This window comes from Pseudopodoces humilis, chromosome 10 (assembly GCF_049639895.1).
Source record: "Pseudopodoces humilis isolate 2021_Gansu_Grassland_sample_001 chromosome 10, ASM4963989v1, whole genome shotgun sequence".
NCBI classification, from domain to species: domain Eukaryota; kingdom Metazoa; phylum Chordata; class Aves; order Passeriformes; family Paridae; genus Pseudopodoces; species Pseudopodoces humilis.
In genome coordinates this window covers 23,246,209-23,271,333 of record NC_142209.1, presented here as the reverse complement: position 1 = coordinate 23,271,333, position 25,125 = coordinate 23,246,209, and the positions used below count along the sequence as shown (strand labels likewise).

Genomic DNA, 25,125 nt, shown 5'->3' with positions numbered 1-25,125 from the left:
CCTCCTCACTTCCAGACAGAGATCTGACACAACAAACATTTTAGTTGGATATGACGTGGCTTCTTCCATCACAGGCATAAAACACTTGGAGTGTAACACAGAGATCCTACCTCACCAGGCAACTGAATTATTGTAGGGGAGAAGAAGAGTTCTCCATCCCCTCTGGGTGCTGTGCCAGCCTGGTACGAGGGCAGGGAGTTCCTGGGACAGCTTCACCACGGGGAGGTTAAATGTAAAAAGGGAAGCAACGTTTTGTTTTCTGTGAGGCAAATGATCAAGATGATTTTTTAATGTATGAAAGGAGCACCAAACAAATGCGCAGCATGGCACACAGGCCAGAAAAATAATTTGCCCAATCTTTTAAGAACAGTGGTGGGAAATCTGGGAAAATCTCCCTAGTTCCTGTTTGGAGACAGGTTAGAGATCTGGAGATTTCCTCTGCTGGTCTTTTGCCTTTCCTATGGCTTTGTTTGCTTTGCCTCTCCTCGGTGAAGCAGCTACAGCTCCAAACCCTCCTTCAGTGATATTATAAAGGTTTTATACCTTGTCTTTGCAGGATGAAGGCCCAGGAGAAAATCAGTCATAATACTGAGGGCAAGAGTATGCGATTAAATGTCTTATCTATGCTGCAAGAGAAGTCAAATAGGTATTAATTAAATAAAAAAAAGGAAATATTTAAACAGTGCAGAAGAAATGCTAAATGAGAAAGTACCCAGTAACGATGCCGGGAAGCTGAAAGGAAACATCTTTTTTTCCTTTTTTTTTTTTATCTTTATAATTTTTTTGGCTAAGAAGAGGAAATGTCCTTGATGGTAAATATGGGAATAAAGAGAGGTATTTTCTTTATTCCTATATTTCCGCCAAGAAAAATTTGCTTTGTAGGAAACACAAAAAATGCTGCCAAATATGAAAATAACCATCAGCAAGCAGATCCCTCCGCATCTCCTTTCTCATTTAGATGTTTCACCATGTGAAGAATTTTAAAGAGCTCTAGGTATGTGTTGCCACTGCAGCTAGCCAAAGAGTTGCTTGTTTTTGCTGAAGAAACACCAAAGTAGGTAGACATAGAGGTGGGAACTAATTATTTCTGTCCCTGTGTTCCACATGTGGTATTTCCATTGACATGACAATTTTGAGCAACATCAGGACGTTTCTGAAGGGTTCATACATAAAGGATTAAATAAACCTCTCTAGAAAAGGAATGCAAATTAAAATCCACCATATTCTATTAGTTTAATTACAGTAGCTATGAAACATAATTCAATTAAGCTTGAAAAAAGTCAATTACAGAACTTTCCTGCTGGTTTTTACAAGCTGTGTTGATTTTTCTATTCCTCCCTTCTTAGCCCTCCATGTGCCCCTTGCTGCTTTTTTATGATCTGTTCTAGAGCAGCATAATACATCTCCTGATCATTTTCTTTTTCTTTTGAGTGAAAAAAAAGCTATTTCTCTGCATGGGTCTGCTCTCAGCCCAAATCCATATTGGAAGGATAAGAAGAGGCTGGTGCAATAAACAACAAAAAGAAAAACCCCCAAAAATTTCAGCAATGCAAGATCAAACAAACAAAAAAATCCCCCGCTCTGCCGTGCGGCGGCTGCGACTCTCCCACCGCGTTACACAACAGCCCAGCAATGACTCAGGTTCCCTGCTTTCCACAGACTTTGAGGATGCTGTTTGCTTCCCAGCTGCTCAGGCAGCAGCATCCACGTTGTCCCTGGATTTCCTGGGCTCCTGGGAAAGAGAAGCAAAAGCTGAGGTGCACAAATTAGGACCTTCATTGCCACTGGGATGCCAGAGGGGAATTATCTCACCAGTTCCACTGGAGCAATGCCACAGCTGGGAACAACACTCAACCCCCACATTAATTTGTAAAGAATGTACAGTTTTTCATATACTAACACACACACAAAAAAAAAAAAAAAAAAAGTGATTATATTTTTAATTATCTGGGTTCCAGGCTGGAAGTCCTCTTCAAAATCTCTGTAAGACACACAATAAACCCACAGCGAGTTAAATGGTGCAGCTGGTGCCCCAGGAATGGCCAAAACCTTTTCTAACTGCTCTGGCAATTGAGTGGGGCCATCTCATAAGGCAGAACTTTAGATGTGTCTCTGCAACAGAAAATAACTTTTCAGTTTATTTTCTCATGCAGGAGGCAATCAGTTTATTCTTTCTTTTTCCCCAGGTTCTGACCCAAGGTGTACAGTTAGCTCCTGAGTGTATCCATGTTTGTATGTCAAACCCATCTTGCAAAAGGAACAAAGGCTTTTAAATTGCAAAAAGGAAATCAAAGTAATATACTGTACAGATTGCTGTAAAATTGAGCTGTAGTGTAAGACCTTGTGCTTTAGAATTCACTATTGAGGAACTCAAATGTGTATCATATTTATTTATTCTGGTAGGTAAAAGAAGAAGAAAAAAGAGTTTATATTCATTTCTGAAAAGCTGCAGCATGATTCTATGTACCAATTGTGCCAGTCCTGCTTTCTGTAAAATTATTGCCTGTTTTCATACTCGGCTAATAAAAAGGGAAAAAAATCAAGAAAAATGCATTGTGTGAAGCATTCATTAACCTGAGGCTGGGACCACACAGAAGAAGCTGCACAAAAAGGTGCTAAATAACAGCTTCTTGCTGTTGGGGTTGACATCTCCAGCTGGGGTGGCAGGTGAAAAGTCCCCCTTGGTCACAAGACACAGTGGCTGCAGCACCTCTTGTCCCCTTCCTGCACAACCCAGGACAGAATTCCTGCCTGGTGAGGTGATGGTAGGAAAGACCTGAGCAGACAGCACATCTAAAGGCAGTGGTGCACAATAAATGTGACCACTCCCAAAAAACTGGGGTTTCCATGTGATTTTGAGGATGTTTCTGTTCTTTTGGTGAAGATGTGCCCTGCTTTTCTACACCTAGGCATGGAGGGCTGTGCTCCAGGAGATGGCAGAAAAGCTTCTGCAAACTTGTTCCTCTATGTCCTGTTCCTTCAGAGTTAGTTTGAACCTAAAAGGTGAAACTACTTCTTGGTGGTGATTTCATGGGCTTTTCACCTTGGGTATAGGCCAATGCCTGGTAAAGTAGATGGGAAAAATATTTTTTATCTGTATTTTCCTGAAGTCATCCAATAATGAAGCTCTTTTAAAAAAAATCAAATTATTCCATTTCAGAATGTCATCCCCCATTAATATAATTTCCCAGTTTCTTTACTCAGCTGTAGAGATAAAGGAAAACACATAGAAGGGAAAAAGGAATCTGGAAGGAAACGCAAGTGCATTTGTAACAATGATTAATCACTTTTCAGACATTCTCAAGAAAAGTGACCTTTTCTTAAACCAGGCAGAAAACAGTGGGAATGTGGGCAGAGACTGGGAACAACCCTGCCTGCAAAAATTTTAGTGCTAGTAATTTTGACCCAGTTCCATCAGTGCCTTTGAAGACTGGTTGATCACATTCACCCAAAATACCAGCCAGCCACAACTGTCCTACACTGCAGCCATTGGTATTTTTTTATTATCCACAATAGGGGAAATATTAATCATTAGATCTCCTTTTCCACTGCAGTTACAGGTCTGCTTTGAATATTAAAACCCCTGTGGGTAAGGAGTGTCTGTGACCATCAAGGACACCAAACTGCACAGTAAATTCCTGCCTTCACAAAGAGGGAAATAAATGGATGAACTATAATCGCGTCCTTGTATGTGGTTATCTTCAATTAATAACTCAATTTTTCCCTCTCGCAAGGTTGATGATGGTAAAGTCAGCCACCAGCTAAAACTGAAACCCAAACTTGCAGGAAGTTTAAGGTGGTGTTTTGGCCTTGAAGACCATGTCCTAAAGTTATCAGGAGGTTTGTTCCAGAAAAATACAATGTGAGGGGAAAAATAAGATTTGAAAGAGCTCCAGAGCTCAGTATTAACTGCACATGTGGCATTTTGATCCATTTCCATAAGGCATAACATAATATTTGCTAAAGAAGGAGGAGGAGGAAGGGGAAAAAAAAGACCAGAGTTAATATTCTCCTTCGGATTCCCCATTTGCTGATTACTCTGCAAGCTGTGTAATTGGGTGTCTCTGGCAATATGATGAAATGTGCCACAAACATCAAAAAACGGTGCTATATTAAATCTGCTTTTCATAATCTCTTCTCATTTCCCAGACCTGAGACATTTTATTCAATTTTTCCTGACTAAGTTGATATGTAAAGCCATATAAACATATCAATGCAAATAAATACATATATATTTTTCAAATGCTCATCGGAATGCACTCATTACAAAGATTTGCATCAAGGCTCTCTCACATGCCTGGTAGCCAAAGAAACCAATTTTTTTTTTAACATTGCATTATTTTTAGGAATAGTTTACAAAGGTACAGGCTACTTCTCCATATTTCATTAACAACCCAAACTCTAGCTATCATGTTTCAGCCTAATCTTACCTGATTAGAAAATCATTTCCCTATTTGCATTAAGGCAAAAAATCTATGCAAAGTCACCATAATGTTATTCAAGCCCCAGAACAGCAGTGAGGATCCTGTTATACACTGGGGCTGTCTCTGTTTCCAGGAGCTGCAAGTCCAGCAGGGACCGTGCTGGTGTTTTATTTTAACCTGCTGCAAGGCACACGTCAGAGAAACCCATCTATTAATGATGCCTAATTGACTTAATTACCTGCAGCTTTTGTCTGTATAGCACTTGGGGCTTTTGCTCACGTTTCACCTGGTGTCTCCACGCTTTGTAGCCCCTTTTTGGATAAAAGCTGGCTTTTAGCTCAGCCCTGGCAAATTATCCACTGCCAACCCTCCAGTCTCTGCCACCAGCATCCCCAGGTGAGGATGGGGCATGATGGGGATGATGAATCCCAGCCTCTCCACAGACTGCAGCCTGTTCTGTGCCTTTTGCAGCTGATGGAGGAGAATATTTCCACTCCCACAGTGGTGGGAGAGTGTCCAGCTGCAGAAAAGGCAGGATTGCATCTCGCCTGCACCAGGCTCACCGGATTAGACACAGAGCCTGGAAGGTGCTCAACTCTCTGACTCCCATAAAAATCAGCAGATGTCAGGGGAAACAGTTTTCTCCAAGCCCTGATTTACCAAAGACCCATCCAGGAGGCTCAGCCAAGTCCAGCCGGTCCCAGACTCACATCCACGCTGCAGGACCAGGAGCAGGGTGACTCTATTGCCCCCTTGCAGCCCTAATCCTGCTCCTCTTTCACAAACCTGTACCCCAAGTGGTTTTCCTGCTGGGAGTAGGGCAGCACTGGGACAAGCCAAGTTCATTTCTCAACTGTGCTTTTCCTGGAAGCCAGCAGAGCAGAGATCATGTTTACAGACCTTTGAGCTTCCAGCAGCATCCACTCCGCACGGCTTTCCAAATCACCTTCCCAACAAGTGCTGAGCAGGGAATGCCTAGAGCAAAGTTAGTTCAGTCACACACAGATGCAAAAAGCAAGGTACAGATTTCCTTCAGCTTGGCTTTCCTTCCAGCACATTCTCTCTGCATTGGTAAGGTGAAATATCAGTGTGGGACTGCCCCATGTCCACAAGGAAACACATGGGAGCGCGAGGTTATTTCAGCAGAGTACACCACCATCAGGAAACCCAGCTGAGGCACCTGCGACTCCCAGGCTGACTTTTATCTATCATTTTTGTACAGTAACCCATACACCACCCCTTATTTCAAAGGCAGCTGCAAGCAGTTTAGTCTGACACGCAATATTTATGCTAATTTTCCAATTATTTCTTTCTTATGGAGTCAATGAATAGGTCGTGAGCATCACAAAGGCTCTGTGAGGGAAGCCAAGTGTCCATCTCCGTGGTTTGGTGGCCATGGCCAGTGTGGCTGTTGGCGACAGGAGGCCATCTCTCCAATGACACCATGAAGACAAGCAGAGAAGCACAAAGCAGTTTCAAAGCCACCTTAAAATCTCCATGCAGGTCTCCACAGCTGCCCTGGGAAACATGAGGAAAACTGAAATACACTGTGTTACCCTGGAAAAACCTTTGCTGATGGATTTTCATGTGTGCAGTCTCATTCTTTGGTTAAAAAATGAACTTTCCTATAGCAAGATAAATCACTCGCCTGGTGGAAGCAGCTCAGCTCCCTCCAGCTCAGCCTTGTTGAAGGCCAAAAAAAAATACTCAGAAGTTATTTGTCAGATTTGGTTTTGCTTCATGTCACCAAAAAAAAAAAAAATCTTGCCTGATACCTCATGTAGTCCAGTCCTCTCTTCCCCAAGGAGAACTGGAAGCTTTTTAGTGAAAACTTCCTGTGATTCCCTGTGGAGACCACCAGAGGTGAAACTCTTCCCCCAAGAGATTATCTGCTGTAGAGACAACCACGTGTGGAATTAAGGACATATTTATTGCTGTGTCAAGAGAAGAGAGAAGCATCACAGCTTCCTGAAGACCAACCCTGCTTCACCCCAGCCCTCCCACCCCAGCAAACCATACAACATATTGGCCTCACCTCCCCATAACAGGCACCTTAAGGGAGAAAGAAAAAAAAAAAAGCCTCTGATCCACTCTGAAACATGAGCTATCTCTCAAACCCTCAATAATATCTTAATTTCCTCTCCTTGCTCTCTGTGCTGGAGATGATTACACAGGCAGGAATGTTTCTGAAGACAAAAAAAAAAAAAATTACATTAGTGGGGAACAATAGAGGGGAGACCTGGTGGAGCAGAAGTGAATTAGTTTTGCCTTCAGAGACACCCACGGAGAAAAGAAAGGTGTCTGAGTTACCTCCAAGTAATTCCTCTGCACACAGAGCTCCTCTAAACAGCTTAAGCAAAGAGAGACGAGAGATGTGCTTTTGATTTCAGCTCCATTTCCCAAATTTTATTTGTTTTCTTTGCTCCCACCTGTGTTTTTAAGCCCCTGCACCTCCCAGGACGTTTGCAGGGCTGTTACCTGCAGGAATGTGTGGTGTCTGCATCAGGGCCCAGCACAGGAGCCAGGGGTGGCAGGGGGCTTCACCTCTGCCCATTGCACCTTTCAGCAAGAACAATTGCACCTTGCAAATCAAATCTGAGGACAAACTGACCTGGGGTATCCCAAACCAGCAGGGAGGGCTGCAGGGGAAGCCAGGGAAAACAGGCAGGCAAGGAAAGGAGAGGAGCCTTTCACACAGGGAATCTGGAAGGGCTGAAATCCCAAATAGTTAGAATTTAATCTAGATGCCTTTTGGGTCCGAACACATTATCACATATTTTTCCGCATTTCACTTCATGTTTACTTAAAAAAAATAAATCCAACCAAATAGTTCTTTTTTAGCATGAAGTAGAATCTTGCTAGTGGATCAATTTTTTTTGTTGTTGATTTAATTTCCCAACAATACCTGCAAAAATCTCTCTGCCCAAAAAAAACCCAAAACCTGGCTTTTCATTCATCTTTACTTGAAAAAAAATGCTGTGTTTAAGCCATCAAAGCCTGAATCAAGACCTCAGCTTAGGCCTTCCAGCTGGCCTTTAAAAAACTGCTTTTTTGGCACATTTCTGGGGGCACGAGGGGCTCCTAGCTCTGAACTTTCAGACTGTCAGGCCAAACAAAAGTGAGCACTGCTCTCTTTTTCTTGAGGGTGAAGTGGAGCACACACCAGTCAGGAATCCTTGTACATTGAAAAATTCCTGCGCTGTCACACTTAACCAATAAATTATTGAGCTGTGTAAACAGGGCCAGGGATGCTCTTTATTTATTTGTTTGTTGGTTTGTTTGTTTAAAAGGGGGTGGAATAAAAGGTAGCTTGTCCATAGGTTGCTTGCAAAATGTGTGTCGGGCAGTGGGGGGAGGAAAAATCAACAACAAAGGAGCTTAAAGAGAAAATATTAAGAATCCCAAATTGGGTGAAAATTGCTTTCTGACAGATATCACCTATTGCAAATGAGACAGAAATACAAGTAATCTTGTAAAATGAAAGCCAAGGACAGACTTGTACCTGCCTTAGATGAATAAGTATCCCATTATCTTGAAGAATGAGGGCCCCAGGCTGTGATTATGCCACTATTGTATTCTAAACAGCATGGTTTGTCAAATGGAATAAATCCTAGCAAAATCAAATAAAAAAAAAAAAAAGGGATCCAATTTGAGGGCCAGCACACAATTTATTATTTTGTTTAATGTCGCCCTCTCGATGTTACTGATTATTGGGCACAAAGCACCGTGTTTAAACATGTGTTTAGAGTCTCCTGTCCCCCTCACAGGCTCCCAGCTGTCCCCCTGAATGTCACCCAGCACTGGCCAGCTGTTTGCTGCTGCTGAAAAAAGAAAGGAGATTAAAAGGACCAAAGAGGTTCTATATGTTATGAGGTGTTCTATGAAATACCTGATATTGCTTTACCTGCTCGAGTCAGGGGGTTCACTGGACCTGAACCTGCACAAGGGGAGGGCATTGCTGTAAAACTGGGATTCTGAGTATGAAGGAGCCAGATCCAGAATCACAGAATCATTTAGGCTGAGAAAAGGCCTTTAACATCACTTGGACCAGCCCTTAACTGAGCACTGCCAAGTCCAGCCCTGCTTTGCATTCAGCTGACTTCCAAAAGTCAGGAAAAGTTTCTGAAAGTTGCAAAACTCCTCAGAAAGCTGACCCTGACATCTCCCACTTGCACTCAGAGTGGATGTTCAGGAGAAGGTGGCACAATCACAGGCAAATGCAAACAGGAGGGAAGTCACTGGGAATATTTCTGGGCAGCAGTTTGCTGAGGAAGGAGCATTCCTGTACCCTGGCTCACTGCAAGGAGTTACTGCAATTTCTTGACTTTTCTTTGACAGGGCTCAGATTTCCTGGGCTGTGAGAGGAAGGTAATCACACTGTCTTTAACTGGCATCAGCTATTCACTGCGTATAAACCCTCCAGTTATGTAAAAACCACTGAGCCAGGAGCAGAGTGGGAGCTGGAACATGTAAGTGACCCCTGGGGACCTCAGAGCACCTTTTGCCCAAACAGCCCTTGTGATGATCCCTTCTCCTCCCATAAACCCTATCTCCTCCAATTTTCCATGAAGGAGCAGTGGTTGTTCTATCCTGGTACTTTAAAGGAAAGTAAAATGTAAGTTTTAAGTGCAATGCAAGTTTTAAGTGCAAAAATGCAGCATTTTGTCAGGTCCTCGGGGAAGGAACTTTTAGGGCTTGAAAGTAGATTGCCCTCACACAACAAGGGCTGATTCCAGCAATGAGTGAGCTGACAAAGTCCAGGAATAACAGCAAGAAATGATGGATTTAAAGAGTCAAAAACAAAGTGGGCATATTTTATTTAGGCAAAGTTACAATTGAAATCAATAAGAACTACAGAATGTTGCCTTGTAATTTGACTTGAAAGCATTATTTGTTAAGGACTATGAAAAACAGAGGAATTTTAAAAGTCTTAACTTATTTTACTTCATTTTGTGTGAACTATTGAACCTCATTGCTTCTGGACATTATAATGTCACTCTGTTTCTCTCAAGTTTCATAGTATTGTCAGCCACAAGCATAAAGGAAATTACTCTTGAGTTTCTAAAATAATTAATTAGATTTTGTCATGTAGATAAAGGACAACTTGATTTCTGTGGCTGGCTGTCAAATTTCTGTAAACCACAAGGGAAAAACTAATTTAAAAGCAGAGGTGTTTTCACATTCCCAGGTCTCCAGGAGCTGGATTTTAACCCCTTTGGCTTTCACCCCCTCAGTCCCTAAACAGAGCAAGTTCTGGGCAGCGAGTTCCCCTTGCTGGATCTCTACAGCTTCTGCAAAGTTCTTACTCATCAGCAGGTCTCTGACAAAGTTTTCCTGGTGCTTTTAATCAGGCAAGAGCTCTAGAAAAACACAAATCCTCATTACAGAACAGCTACAGGTAGTCATGATCAGAAAGTTAAAAAGACAGAAGTTTTTCTTTTCCCCAGCTGTTTTGAGCAGCCCAGAAATGACCTTACCTGCAGGACTTCCTTTTCCAACACAAACCAGAAGCAATGGCAAGGTTTCTGTTTGCTTTGTGCAGAACAAGTGAAAAACATTCCACACCCACAGAGTCAAACAAAACCCAGATTTTCCTAAGTGAATCTGAATATTTTACCAGAAATGCTTCTTTTCTACTGAAATGTACAGACCTGAGAGGGCTCACACAGGTCCATCCATCAAGTTTCAGGATGGGAAAAGTGAGGACACTGGTCCCTTCAAAATCTTCTCTATCACAAGGTCCTAAACTGTAAAAAGACAAAAACATCTTCCAGGTGGAAACATCAAAAGCCTGTGTGTCCTTAGCTTTGTGAAATAAGCACAGAGGGGAATTGGATACTCCCTGATTCCATTCTCCAGGAAAGTTCAGTGTGTTTGTGTTTTTGTTTTATATGAATGTAGCTTCAAAACTTTCCAAATTTTTTTCTCTTTCACAAGTATTTTTGCCTCTTGGTTTTCAAAACATGCTCTGAGTTTTCAAAATACGCTTTCTGATTAATTCCCCCACTCCCTATTTCAAAATTGTTTTGCTTTTCTAGAACTTCTGTTTCCTATCACCTGGAATGTTCAGAAGCAAGCCCCAAATATTTCCAACTAAGCTCCCACCAGGATTCCAATTCCATCTTAAGAAAAAAAGGAGAAAAAGGGAAAAAAAAAAAAAAGAAAAAAAACCAGCTAAAATGCCCAGTGAAAGCCATGAAATCCCAAGCCAGAAAAAAAAAAAGAAAAATAAAATAAAAATAAAAAACAAATGGAAATCAAGAAACAGAGCTTGGGACTTTCAAAAGGGAATATTCCCCTCTTAATATAGAGAATTGCACCTAAAAATCCTCCAGCCATTTCAGCATTAATCCACTGCTTTTTTATGCTTTTTTTTTTTTTGCTTTATTTTTTTGCTTTTTTTTTTGCTTTCTCATTTTTCCCAGGCTGCTGTGCTGGCTGCCCATGAGACACACAGCACTGGCCTGACCCCCTCTCCCGGCTCCTGCGCTATGGGGTGATGCTCCAGAGCCCACCTCCCCATTCAGGGCCATGATTATGCTTCCCCCAGCACTCTGAAAGGCCTGTGAGGAGGGGAGGGGAAGAGAAGAATCCAAAGGCATTCTGGCACCCCGGGCCGATAAGAAACTTTAGCCCCATTCAGCGACTGACAAGCGCTTGTAGAATATGATCTTAATCCTGTTTCTAACATTCTCTCGCCCTTCGGCCGCCCTATTCCAGGCTGTATTCTTCTTCCAACCGTCGCTCCAGCAAATCCCCCAAAGAGAATTACTGGGGGGAGATAAACATCAAAGGGAAATTCAAGAAATCTACAGTAGGTTCACACAGTGGGGGAAAGAGGGGCAGGTGGGGCCGGTGGAGAGGGCTGTCTTTCCCCGCGCCCTGGTTGCATTCCTCAGGGCTGGCTCTCTGCAGAGCAGCCCCCCAAACCTGCTCAGCAGAGTGCCATTTTTAGGATTTTTTTTTTTTTTTATCCTGTTTGAGGCATTTTTTTTCCCTTGGGAGTAAGAGAGGCTGGTCATGCAGAGCTCTGTGTGTGTAAAAAATCATCTCTTCCCCAGAGAGGGGCATCACCTAAATGGAGAAGATGGAGGTGGGAGAAGGAGGCGGCATTTTCCTGGTAGGAAGAAGAAATTGGGAGAACCAGTGGGCTTGGCCAGCAGCACGTGAGAAGTCTGCTGTAGAAATTAAATGAGTGAACATCATTTGGGAGCTCCCAGTAATTCCCATCAGGTGCAGGAGCCTTCAGCACCCAGAGACACAGTCCCATGGTATTCCCCAAAGAGCTTCCAGCAGGTTGCCAAGGAGATTCCCTGTGAGCCCACTGGAAGCCATTCATATTTGTCACAAAACTCTGGGTGTCCTCTGATGTGCATGCTCCAGGAGTAGGGAAAAGGTGGGATTTTGAGGACGGTGTCAGTCTTCCATCCTATCTCACTTCAGTCCTCCAGAAATCAGGGCGCTGCTCTCTGGTGAAGAAGGATGAGCTCCTACCACCCCCAGCTTCACATGCTGCCTCCCAAGACCAAGGTGACACCTGGACCAGGTCCTCCAAAGACCCTTTCTAACCCAAATTACTGCTGCAAACACTGTGATTCAAGAGGAACTGACTTACAACAGGGCACAAAAAACCTGGGTTGTTAAAGAGAGCGCAGAAAATTTAGACGGCTGACTTATTGCCAGTGCTGCAAAAGCATCCCCTTACAAACTCCCCTGGGATCTCTCCTTCCTGCTGGCCCTAGTTCACAGATATGTTCACACAAACTCCACCAGCACTTTCTTGCCAGCCCTTTCCAGCAGCTGTGAAACTTGGGTAAACACAGCCTTGACCTGGTGTTGGCAACAGCCAGGCTCCAGGCAGGAGATGGTTTGAACTGCTCAGAGGTGCCCTAGCCCCACCCAAGCGTGCTCCTCAGCTCCCAAATGTTTAAAAAGAGGTTTTATTCTGGGGGAAAAAAAAAATAAATAAAGCTGTTTCAAAAGGAGCGCCCTGAGACTGTGTAGCAGCTTCCAGGAGGTAAAAATCCGATGATCTATAAAAGAATACAGAGACCTAAAAATAGAGCTCCCACAACCCACTCTAAAGGATTAACTTTCTGTTAGGAAACAGGACAGCCTTGACCTTGAGCAGGGCAGAGATGCCTGGCTTGCTGCTGTTGTCTCTGATGCCCCATTACATGTGGTTTGGAGAAAAAGCTTCACATTCTTGGTTTTGGTTTTCCTGTTTGTCAAAGGAGGCTGAATATCCTTGTACATTTATCGATGCTGTAGATTCACAGCTTGTCAGATTTACCCCAGATCTCAAGTGCCTACCTGGACTGCGATGAATCATCTCCAGCTAACAGGGGAGGAGCAATGATGGAGTCCTTTCAGCTCTTCTCCCTTGTAATTCTATGTCAAAACCTGTTTTATTTGATGCAGAAAGCCTTTAAATATAGAACAGTGATGAAGACATCCACCTTACAATTGTTATTTTGCTTTCTTATAACTCATTTTGTGGTTTTGGCATCTCACCTTTGCAGAGAAAGTTGGGGGCGTGGGTGGTGGGAGGAGACACATTCCTCATTTCCATCACATTCAACAAGAAAGAAAAAGTCACAAAAGAGTGCTCCATTTCCAGCCTACACAAGCCCTGTCACAGATTTTTGGTGTAACTGCTTGATTAAAGCCATACAACACCCACGAGGTACTCTTACAGCCATGGACAACCCTGAGAGAGGCCATAGGATATGGGAATGCATCTTCTTTCTGCTCTGGTTAAACCTGAGATGGAAAAACATGCCTGGTTTTGAGAACCAGTTCAAGAAAGATATGTATTAGCTGGAGAGAGTCCAGAGAAAAATAATGAGAGTAACTGGAAAACAGCATCCAAAAAGAAATATTAAGATTATTGATGTTGTGTAACCTGGAAAGAGAAAACAAAGGGAGTTTCAGATAAATGGATGTTATCTACATAAAAGTCTGTTAAGGACAGGAACTAGTCCCTTTACCATGTTCTCAAAGAACAGGGCAAGATCCAGGCATAGAAATACAATCTGTGAATTTTGCTGATCAGAATACATCCAGGGCTTTCTGCCCTGTTAGCATTTCCTAGGCCTCCTGTCTCCCTGGGATGCTCTCTCTCTCCCATGTCATTTGATATGTTGGGAACAGTTATTTACTTCTCACACTTTGAATGGCCTGACTGGTCCCCAAACCTCTGTTTCAGCTTCATAATCTAGCGTGTCTGTCTGTCTCTGCACATCACGAGCCAAAGGACCTCAGTGAATTGACTCCCCCTTGAAACAGGGAATCCATCCTCCAGTCTATAAAGTCTGCCAACAAGGAGGTACCCCCCACCTCACCTCCAGAAAATAATTACTGTGGTTAATTACCCTCTCAGCCCATGTTAATCTCACTATGAGATCCTGTCTCATCCTAAGGCTCATACCTCCTTCTCGGGTTGCTCGAGATTTCACCCCTGATTGCTGATGGCATCCATGGTCCTGATGGATATGAAAAGATCAGATAGATCAGTTGCACAGGGAGGCTTAAGTGTTTCCAAGACCATAATGAAAATTCCTTTCAGTAGAAAATGTGACCCAGACATGAAACCCAACCCTCAGTGGGAGACTTCTGATTTCACAGGAGACAAAATCCAAACACGCTAAAAAAAAATTGTCACTCTCGGAGAATGGGAATTTATCATTCAGGTGGGAAGTGCTCCATTAGCCTCCACACATTGGTTTACTTAGGGATGTTTTTCTTGGGATTTATTTTAAATCAACAGAATGGGTCTGGGAATACTTTGTGTTTGGCTCGTGTGGACAACAGAACAAGGAAAACGTTGTGTGGTTTTCAGTGTTCAAGGCTCCTTGAGCACAAGGCATCCCAGAAGTGTTTATTTGGACTTGAGGACTAGTTTGTTGAAGATCTGGGAGATGGAGTGGTGGCTACACATCACTCACTGAGATGGTGCCACTAGGCAGAGGAAACAACAGGGGGAAGCTCATCCTGTCCATAGGGATGGGTTATCCATCCACCTCAGCCTTGGACTCCATGTGCTGCTGGTCCAATGGCAACTGCATTCACCAGAGTCTGCGTGTCCCAGAATCATATCCATGCCTGGCTTGGTGTCAGGGTGTAGGAGCCCAGAGCCAGAAATTCCATCACACAGAAAAGACTAAAGATATACATGGTATATCTTTAAGATATAAAGATATATAAAGATATACAAGGTATACATGTTGTTATTTGATGTCACCCATGAAAACGTCAGCTCCGATTCAGATTTGATATTCCCACAAAATCTGTGCTTAAGGAAAGTGGAGCCCGTGGAAATCCTCATTTCCACCCCCATGGGTTACTGTGGTTTTAACAGAGAAAAGATGAACCCAGTCAAGGGGCATGGTGATGCTCTTCCCATATTGGTACAGCAGCTTTGTGTTTTAGAGTCACAATTCACTTAATTTCCTTGAGTTTGTCTCATGACCTCTCTGCTTTATCCCTCCTCAAGAGGGGCAAGCAGGAATGTGCCCATATTCAAAGTGCTGTAGAAATGGGTTACAAATCTGGGCTTTCCCTGTGTCTGTGCAGAACAAGAGGTGTTTCTCTATGGCCAGGCTCAGGACCGATCCTGCGTGTTCAGGCTGAGCTTCCATGGCCAGATGAGTGCCAGGATCCCACCATATTCCTGCTCCCCTTTCCCAGGGAGCACAGCTGAAGAGGAGAGCTGGAGGAGCAGGATTTGTGAGCTGCCAAGTGCCCACATGCCACACAATGTGATCACAGCCACAAGGATGTGCTCATGCTGGGGAGGCTCTTGCCCTTCCTCCATGCCAGACCATTGCAAAATCAGCTTCTGGGAGGATTCTGCTTCTCATTTATTTCTCCTGGGTCTGTCCATGCTTCCCCCCCATTAGCTTTGCCAAGTTTTAGCTCATTCTGCATTCTGAAAACAGTTCCAATTAAATGTCTTTTCAATCAGTTTGATCACAAGTGCACTTGCCAGAAGTGTGGCACGTCCATGAAATCAGGAATTTCCTGCAGGACAGCTACTCTCTGAAAAAAAAATATTTGGATTTTTTCTTGGAAAATTATCAGTTCAGAAACTATTCAGCCTTGTAGCCAACATTTTTCTCTTTATTTCTTCCAGAATTTGGAGTAGATTCTCCCCCTCCCCCTAAAATTTTGTTCTCAACAAAATATTTCATGGACAAAAAACAAACCAAAAGCACTCTGTCCTGGCTCAGAGTTCAAACAAGAAGGAATTTTCACACAGCCCAGACCTGGGGCTTGGAAATACTCTGGCTTCTTGACAAAGCCCATTTGGTAAAGTAGCTCAGAGTGCCCAAGTTTGTCCAAGGCACACCTCCAACCAGTTTAACACTGGAGAGGCCAACCCAGTTTGAATAATGTCTAATACAGACCTGCTGAGACTTCCCTTTCCAGTAAATATTTATTTTTGTTAGCAGCAACTATGCAGGACACATATTTTGGGGTTGGCTTTTTCCCCCTTTCTCAGCTTCTTGAGGACCAAGCCATGCTTTGATGTGTTTTTTCCCCTCTTTCCACACTCGCCAGTCCAGAGGATCACTGTGATTTATTCAAGAAACAAGAGTGCACCTGGTGGCTATTCCCCAGAGCAGATTGCTGTGAGATAGAAGAGGTGGGCTGTGCTCCCCCCTTGCTCCTGATGAGGAGAGATTAGATGGGGAAGCCTGATAGCCTGGCTCTGGAAGCGAGCAAATGAACAACCCTGAATTCCTCCCTAGACCCGGTGACCGTAAGTCCTTGCCAGTGACTGGTCCTTGTGGGATAATGCCAGGGATAGGCATATTAAGCACATGAATGTCAAGTCCTAATTCATCTCTCTAATGTTGTACAGTAGCAAGACTGTACCCCCCTGCTGTGGTGTAATTTCACGCTGAGGAGTCTGATGGGGCTTCCTGCAGACTGATCCTTTATGGATCAGAAAACTCACTTTCTCTTTGTGTTGGAGGGTCCAGAGATTATCTTATTAACCACATCCATGCCAGCTCTGATCAAACACCAGGCTCTGCCTCTTCTGAGGACTCCTTTTCGTGCTGCTTTTCTCCTCCCGTGGGTTCACATCGCAGAGGGGAAGAACATTAAACCCAAGCCCCCACCTCTGCGTCAGCAAATGGAGTATTTTGCATTTTCTTGGCTCAGATGCAACACCGACCCAGTTTGAACCCTAAATCAGCTACAGGAGCTTGGTGCATCCACATTAGGGCTCCTGTACCCCCTTTCCAGGTTCCTTTTGCCTCTTCTTTCCCCAAAAAAGTCAATGTTTAAACTACTTCAGGTGATGCCCTGCAGGTACCACCTCCCCATAGCAGCAAGTTTGAATGCAGGAGTGGGTCTGCCTCAAGGACTGCTCTCTGTAGGACCTGGCCACCTGGAGGAAGGGCTTCTTCTCTTCCACCATCTCAGTCCACCGGACTCCCTCTTCGCCAAGCTCTCCAGACCGTGCCATGGGGACAGCAAGGTGTGGCAGTGAGCAGTTAGGATGTTCCTGTGGACTCTGAAGGTGTCAGGCACTGCACACAGGTCAGGAAAAGGCTGCAGGAGGGAAGGCAGGACTGCATACATTCTCAGACACTCCTCAGGATGTGGGCTTTTCCAATCTGACAAGACAAAAGCCTTCTGATTTCAACACCAGACCACGGCTGCCTCCCCAAATGATGCCAGAGGGCCACCCTGTAGCCACGTCCCAGCGTGTAACAGGGAATGATACTTTATAATCTCATTTTCTGGGCTGGCTGCCCTTCTGGTGCCCCTCATGCTCCATGTAAATCATCTGGAGTCTGATTTCTTTGGCTTGCAGGGCTGTTCTTTCCTTGTCTGCTTCTAACAGGCTCCTGGCTCAGCAGGGACCTTGCCACTGAAGACAGTACCAGGACAGTCACACCAGAAAAACTTCAATTCCACCTTGCTTGGACAAAATGCTGCAGCCAGGGCCAGGTTCCCATCCACATGCAGTTCCAGCAGGCTGGGGTGGCTCTGGCATGCTCACATCTCCTGTCCAATGTGTATGCACTTCCCAATCCAACAGCACCACTTCTGCAATCAAAACTTCGTTTTTGCTTCACCTGATGCACTTTAAAAAGGCAGTTCAACAGAGCCCTCAGTGGATTTCAGTTATTTTTATGATATTGTTCCTATCTGCTCATTGTGTCGAGCTACAGACCTGGTGGCAAGCTTTGCCACCACCAACAGCCTTTTGCAGCTAATGAAAAATAACCTGCTTTTTATCTGCAGAAAATAGCATCGCCTGGGTCTTACCGTGGCAAACTATTTAACAGCTCTCCAAGCAAAAAAGTCCTTCCCTGTCTGTAGGGTTGTGTAAGTCTCCTTCCAGCTGTTATCTTGCTGCACTGCTGAGCACCTCAACTTGCAAAGCAGAGCCAAAAACTGCCCCATTTCTAGGCAGGGAGATAGAGTTTCACTTGTTTTTAGAGAAGGGAAAGCCACTGATCCCATCCCAGCAGCTTGCACACAGCCAGAGCATCCTCAGGAGAGCCCAGGGCAGGAGCCCAGCCTGCAGCTGCCTCCTCCTCTGCCACAGTGGTATGGTCAGAAAAAAGAGATCTGTCACAGGGATATTGCCAGGTTAAGGTCTGGTTTTAAGAATTTAATAGGGTGATTTGATTTTCTAATGCAGGGAGAGTAGTGAAGAATATGTTTCATTTGTTTAATTGCAAAATTCTTCTTGTTCTTATTTTATTTTCCCATAAGGGAAGAAACAAATCCTTCTGTTCTACCCCAGCCATATATCATTATAGTAGTAAGAAATATCACCAAATTCTCCAGGAAGACTGAAGTATTCTTTTTTCCTCCTTTTTTTTTTTTTTTTTTGCAAAAAACCTACTTAAGAAACACCCTGAGGAAAATGTATGACTTGCTCAAACCCTCTATTTCTGCATTAACAGTTGGGCAACTCTCTCCTTTGCCCACATGAGCTGGGCCAGTTTGGCTTGGACTTGGGACATTTAGGCTCTTTCCAGATAAGCTTATAAAGGTGATGGGGAAAGGCTTAAGAAGGTGACAGAGAAAGGCTGGGGAAGGTGATGGGAGAAGGTTTATGAGGTGTTTGAGGCTGTGTGGGTTCTGAGATGCCGCTGGGTGGGAAGCAGCTACGAGGAAGGCTCTCCTGCCACAGAAGCAGAGCTGAGGCCATCACTAGCAGAGATCGCTGCAGATCACAGGGGGAGCCAGAAGGGAGGTCCCCAAAGGACGTGTCAGAGGGATCTGGTGCATGCAGAGCTGCCCACTTGCTGTGGGACTGGAGCAAAAGCCATGGGAGAACTTCTTCCACCCCATGCTGCTGCTGCCCACACAGCTGCAGGCAGAGCTAAGGGGACAGTGGGGATGGAGCATCCCTGTGGCACAGACAAGGGAGAGCCTTCATCCTGCAAAGGGGAAGATTTTCAGCCTGAATAAATGCAAAGCCCCCTATTCTGCCTGGCACAGTAGGTTTCCCTGAGACTCAGCCCATGCCTTACCGAAGGACCTTTCCCAATCCGCGAGCCGGCAGATCCCGGAGCAGAAGGGAGGACTGTTTGTTTAGACCTATGTGGGTTAGGCAGCTCAGACTTTATTCTTGCACTTTGATAGGTTCCTAAATGAAAATCCAATAATATTTTAAGCAGAACGAGTTCCCATGAAAGTCATTTCTAAATCGCCCGGCTCATCCTACCTGTCGGCTGGATTCTCCATCCCCACTGGCCTAAGCCCGGTGTAACGTCACTGCTGCCAGCACTTTACTCCAGGAGCTGAGTCCAGCCCTGCTGCAGAGAGCAGCGCTGCTGCTGCCTTTAATGAACATGTAAATAGGCAGGAGGCTCCGGAGCACAGTAACCCTGCAGTCAGGAAGTTCTCCAAAGCAGCTCGGGAGAAATAATACTTTATTCCTGGCGGTGCAAATAACTGATAGGGACTGGCTAAGAAGGGTTCATGCAAATACTCCTGAATTAAGCTCCGTCTGAAGTTAGAAAGGAAAGATGATAAACACACCCGGCTTTAAAACTGCAAAATATGCTTTGCAGGCATGAAACCGGAGGAGTAACAAAACTATCTGACATCACATTTAACAGCAAAGCATTTTTTATTCTCAGGAATGCAGTTACCTAAACTAGAGTCCCACTAAAGAGTCCTACCTTTTATTTACATTTCTAAATCTTAAAACCATTAACAAAAGCCACTTAATTCAATTACTTTCCCTGAGCGCTGATGTTATTACATCATTGTCACGAAGGAGAGTTCTGGCTCTGGTTTTCTCTTTTTTTTTTTTTTTTCCTTTCTTTAAATTCATTCCTCTTTTCTCCACGCCGAGTGCCTCCCCACCACCTCCCCGTCTTTCTCTCCCCCGATGTCATTGTGTAGAACTAATGGGGTAAACTGAAATGGTATCTGTCCTCATTGACAGGTTTATGAGAATTTAATAAAGCGTGGCACGGATAAAATGAGATATTACAAGGCCACACAAAGCTGATTGACTTCTCCACGTCAGCATTTTCATTTGGCTATTTATTTATTTATTTGCTTTTCAGCACGGGGGCGATCTCAGCAGTCCTTTGGTGGTGCTGGCCCGGGAGGGATGAGAGGGGAAGATGCGGGCAATGGGAGGGGCGGATCAATCCCTGAGGTGTGTGCTGTGAGCACTGCTCCTGCTGCTCTGGGGCTTTCCGGTGCCTCTGGGATGATGACACGGCAGGAGCCACCGAGGGCCTCCCCACCGCTGCCCCTGCACATCTCTGCCCCTCGAGCCTCCACGGAGATGGGGTGAACTCACCAAAACCAGCTTGGCATGGGCGGGGGTCCCCAGCACTGCCCCAGCAGGGGTGTGAAGCAGGGAGCAGCTGCTGGCTGCACAGAGCCTGCAGAGATGCTCGGCACGGACGGGGCAGGGGCTGGGCTGTGCTCCTGCTGTGCACTGCGTGTCCCTGGAGAGGTGACACCCGTGCTGATGCTCAAATGCACCCCCAGGGACCGCCTGAGGACCCGCCTCAGACTGCGGGGATGTTTGCACTGATCCACACCGAGCAATCCCAACCTGCAATAGGGCCCAGGAGGTCATCACGGAGATGCCACCAGCCACATCCCTCCAGGCATGGTCCTGCCCCGTGCCTCAGTTTGCCCTCCTGCCCAATGCCTACCTTGCTTGTGTAAATGTAAATTACAGGTCAGCTGGGGGGCCTGCACAGATCAAACCTTCCCCCCGGGAAAATCAGTGTGTATATCTAAAGCGTGTTAGCTTCCATCCCAGGGAAAAGAGGGAGAGCTGGAAATCTGGGCTGGGCTGTAACTGGCTGGCTGTCTCCCTCTCCTGGCCTGTTCAGAAAGCAGGGATCTCAAAAAGGAGAGAAAGGGAAAGGGAAAGGGAAAGGGAAAGGGAAAGGGAAAGGGAAAGGGAAAGGGAAAGGGAAAGGGAAAGGGAAAGGGAAAGAGAATAAGAATAAGAATAAGAATAAGAATAAGAATAAGAATAAGAATAAGAATAAGAATAAGAATAAGAATAAGAATAAGAATAAGAATAAGAATAAGAATAAGAGGAAAAGGGAAGAGGAAGAGGAAGAAGGAAAGGGAGCAGAAGAGGAAAGGGAAAAAGGAAAAGGGAAATTTAAAAAGAAAATTAAGAGGAAGAGGAAAATGAAAAAGAAAAAGGAAAAGGAAAAACAAAAAAAGAAAACCTCAGTGTGTGAGTATTTTTTCCAGGCAAGCAAACCCACAGTGTCAGTGGCCAAGGAGGTTTGGATTCAGCCCAGTCACTCAGAGCTCAGGACCCTGCTATGACTCAGGACATTTGAATCCAGACTCCACACTACAGAATTACATCACTTTTGAGGAAGACAGTCAGGCTTAAACTTGGGGCAGTCCCTGTTAGCCTCAAAACTTGGGCCATGGGGCTTCAAACACAAATAATAATCGTGTTTTCCCTTCTGTGCAATGTGCATTCAGAGAGGGTGGAGATGCCCTTGCTCATTCATTTCATTCCAGGGTCAGCACTGGCACAGGCTCTCCAGAGAAGTGGCTGTGTCACAAAAACTGGAGGCACTTAGAGATGAGCAGATGTGGCACTCAGGGATGTGGTTTAGTGCTGTACCTGGCAGTGCTGGGTTGAGGCTTGGAGTCAGTGACAGCAGAGGTCTTTTCCAGCCCAAACGATTCCGTGGTTCTCCTCGAAAGGGCAGGCAGCCTGCCAGACCTGAGGCACGGTCCTGGCCACGGCAACAAATCCTGGCAGCAGGAAAGCTGACAATTTGCAGGATCAAGTTCTGCTGGGATGCTCTCCTTAGTAAAAACAACGTGGTCCCAATGGATCAACAGCAGAACTCCCAGCCCTTTATAAGAGCACATAAAAACCACCTGAAATCAAAGTGCTGGTCCTCACAAAAGCTTGGGCTGTCTCATCACTGAAATAGCCCGAAAAGGGCTTTCTGCTTCGTACAATACTCCAAGTTCAGAGCATATAACACGGGGTTTAGGCTGCAGAAGTCTCCGTGTAGGAGATTCCTGCCAGGCCAGCAGCTCAATCCTGCTCTCTGGTGGCTGCACCCCAAAGGCCGAATGCATCCAGCAGCGATTTCTGGGCGCTGCAAGGAATGCTCACCTGGTGTTACCCCTGCCCTGGAAATGCTCCTTGCCCTTTATTCATTTAGCTGAAGGTTGAGCTCAGAAGGCAGCTGTGCACAAGGAGATGGAGATCACGGAAGGTTTTACGTTCCCTGCTTGAGCAGAGCCTGGGTCCGTCACTGCAGAGGCCCATGGGCTGCACAAAGGAGCAGGAACCATCAGGCTTCTTTTAAAAGCCCTTCCAAAGCCTTTGTTTCATGGAAAGCATCCTGCTGCTCTGCAGGCATTGCCCACAATCCCTGTGACAGCTTTTCCTGCAGTGCCCCGGCCTGTAAACATTTTCCCCAGTATCGTGTCTCCCTTCAAGGGCCACAGGGTGGGGAGCAATTTCTTCTGCATTTCTTCACCCCACGCCTGCTGAGACGTGCCCATGGTCCCAGCCCCACAGAACGGCAGCACAATGGGCTGTCCCAAAGCACAGGGCATGAGCAGATGTCCCTTGGGGACAACACCTCTACCCCTCCCAGCACCACCATCAGTCTCCCAGGGCTGGGCAATGACTGCCTGTGAGCCCAGGATTGGTTTTATCAACTGATCACACCATGAAGCAGCACCCTACAAAGACTGGACCCATCCCTTGATGTTCTGAGGAGCATTTAATCATCTTCTCCATACAGGCTTCACCCTATAAGGTTTTAAACAGAGTTTACCCCCATTCTTCACTCTGTAATGAACACTGAAGAAAAAGGATGTGTGAAACTTGTCCCCCTGCTCACCAGCCTTGCTGGCCTGGCTCTGCTCCCCCCTGTTTGAGCTGCTCAGTGTGTAAGTGTATGTAAATCTGTGGCAGTACACACACCACCCCATCTCCTGCTCTCCTCCTCTGAGCAGACAGAGTAATTACAGTGCAGCAGTGCCAGCACGAGGCATTTCTGCTGATGAATGCACTCAATCTAAGCACAGTTTTATGTATCATTAATTCCTTTAGCGTTCAAAAAATAACTTTTTTGATGGCAGATAATACTGTAATCACTCATGATTGCCAATAAAATTATCTTCATTGAGCTGTGTAAAACAACTACAGGAGTAATTTTACTCACTTAAAATTTCTTCCTTTTTTTTCTTATTTATTTTTTAATACAAAGCTGTTTGGACTCGGATCCCTGTAACACAGACACTGTTAGAAATAAGTCCGTACTCCCTCATTTATATAGAAAGGAGCTTTTCAGAGGCTGTTGCTTAAGGTGCCTTCAGCAATATCAGGGATCTCCCAAGGTACCCCTTCCTAGGGATCCCTCTGTTATGATCTCTCCAGCTTTTCCTTCAAGCTATCATGCAACAGCTGTTTCGTACACAAGGAGAAAGAGAGTTTGTGCAAATGTAAGTTGCACAGGCAAGTCATGGTTCTCTCCCGGGGCAGCTCCTCCTCCACTCTGCCGGTAAAGAAAATGCATGAGCACTTCCTAATCTGCTTCAGAACAGAGTCCACAAAGCTGGCAACAAACCATGTGTTCAAACTGATTGTGGTAACTCACACACTCCAGCTTGAAGCAGATTTGGGAGCAAGCAGCCCTCGCACTGACAGAGCTCTGGGGCACGGGCAGTGAGGAGGACAAGCACGTTTTTGGGGCAGAACTGACTACAAAGTGAACAATAAAAGCATCACTGAGTGAGCAATGTGGCTGAAACACACACTTTTCTTGCAGGGACAAAAGAAAGAAATCACTCCCACATGGCACCAACTCTTGCCCCAGCTGCTGAACTTTCTTGCAGGGGTTAAACTCCAGCTCTGAGTGAAGTTGCTTCACCTTCTTGCAGATCATGTTGACTAACTCCACTTGACAGCCAGGAACGTACAAGGAGAGGAGAAATGAAGCAATAAGAATTTGCTGGCTGATGTAAATGTACCTTGGATCTTCTTCCAGAGAGCCAGATGCCAGGAAGAAGGTGACTGGCAATTGGAGGCAGGAGCAGGTTGTTAATTTCTGGGAAATAGTCTAAAAGCAGCAGAGTGAAATGGAGGAAGAGTAAAATTCCTAGGTTAATAGCACACAATTTCTTATTTCCTCCTTGGAAATAAGAAGAGTAAATGAAATCAACTGTGGGAGGCCAACAGCTTCCCTACAGCACACAGATAAACATGGATCTCCCTTCTCCAGGATGCTGGGAGTGCCAGAATTGGATTGCTTCACACAATAAATATCTGTGTGAGCACACAGCTATTAGTCACTCCTAACCTCTGGCTTAAGGAACCACAGCATTATGGATGCCAGGAGACAGTGCTAAGGAAAACACCACTGTGTGTTAGCCATGCTCTTGGCACCACTCCAGTGTCAGGTAAACAGGAACTAGCTGGCCCTTCAGCCCCAGCCAGTCTGGCTCTGTGTATGATTTGTCACAGAAAGAAGATGACAACTTTGTGCCCCTCCTTTGGTAACTGCAGGGTTCCAGCATCTCTGGCATGTGGTGGCACCCACCCAGTCACAGTTCTGCGGACACAGGGAGGCATATGAGCAATGGGGAAAGCCTTCAGAGATAAGAGAGGATCCTCTCGTCCTCCCTTAGCCACAGGCTCCAGCCCTGCCAGGCAGTGGAGGAGGAGCAGGAGTAGGATCAGTCCTCAATTCCAGCTCTCCAAGATTCACTTGCAGTAGCATATGGGCAGCCCTATGGACATAACAGCAGAAAAGTGCTCATCCAGCAAAGAGACACCAGTGTCCCAAAGGAACTTCAGGGCATCACTTGGCCCACAAGCCAGCAGTTGCTATGGGGAACAAGACCAGAGCCATTTTACCTCACTTAGCCAGTCCCAGGCACATCATCCTGGGCAGGGCATCGCCAGCCACCACTGGAGCTCCCCATCATCTGCCCTGTGTCATCCAGTGGCCCATCTCTGCTGCCAGCTGGGTCACAGCACAGACCTGCAGGGATCTCCCATGCCCTGAGTCATCCTCCTGGTCCTGGCTGGCCCCAGCAGAGACCCAGGCCTTACCACTGTCCTGACTGATGCTTCAACCCCTCTTGCTCACCCCTACACACTTCTCCAGAAAGGGGAGAAGGAGAGTGTCTGGCAGAAGCTCCTGGAGGTGCAGGTGCTCCAGGCATAACTCTCCTGCTTTGTTTT

General features: G+C 45.4%; 1 long non-coding RNA gene across 1 annotated transcript; it reads right to left on the bottom strand.

Annotated features, from left to right (window-relative positions):
* Positions 1 to 539: 539 nt before the first annotated feature.
* Positions 540 to 4,560, bottom strand: LOC148183709 (uncharacterized). The gene is made up of 3 exons (XR_015773364.1): positions 4,431 to 4,560; positions 1,662 to 1,732; positions 540 to 626 (listed from the first exon to the last, which is right to left on the bottom strand). It is a non-coding gene; the product is annotated as an uncharacterized LOC148183709 (long non-coding RNA).
* Between the last annotated feature and the right edge of the window lie 20,565 nt (positions 4,561 to 25,125).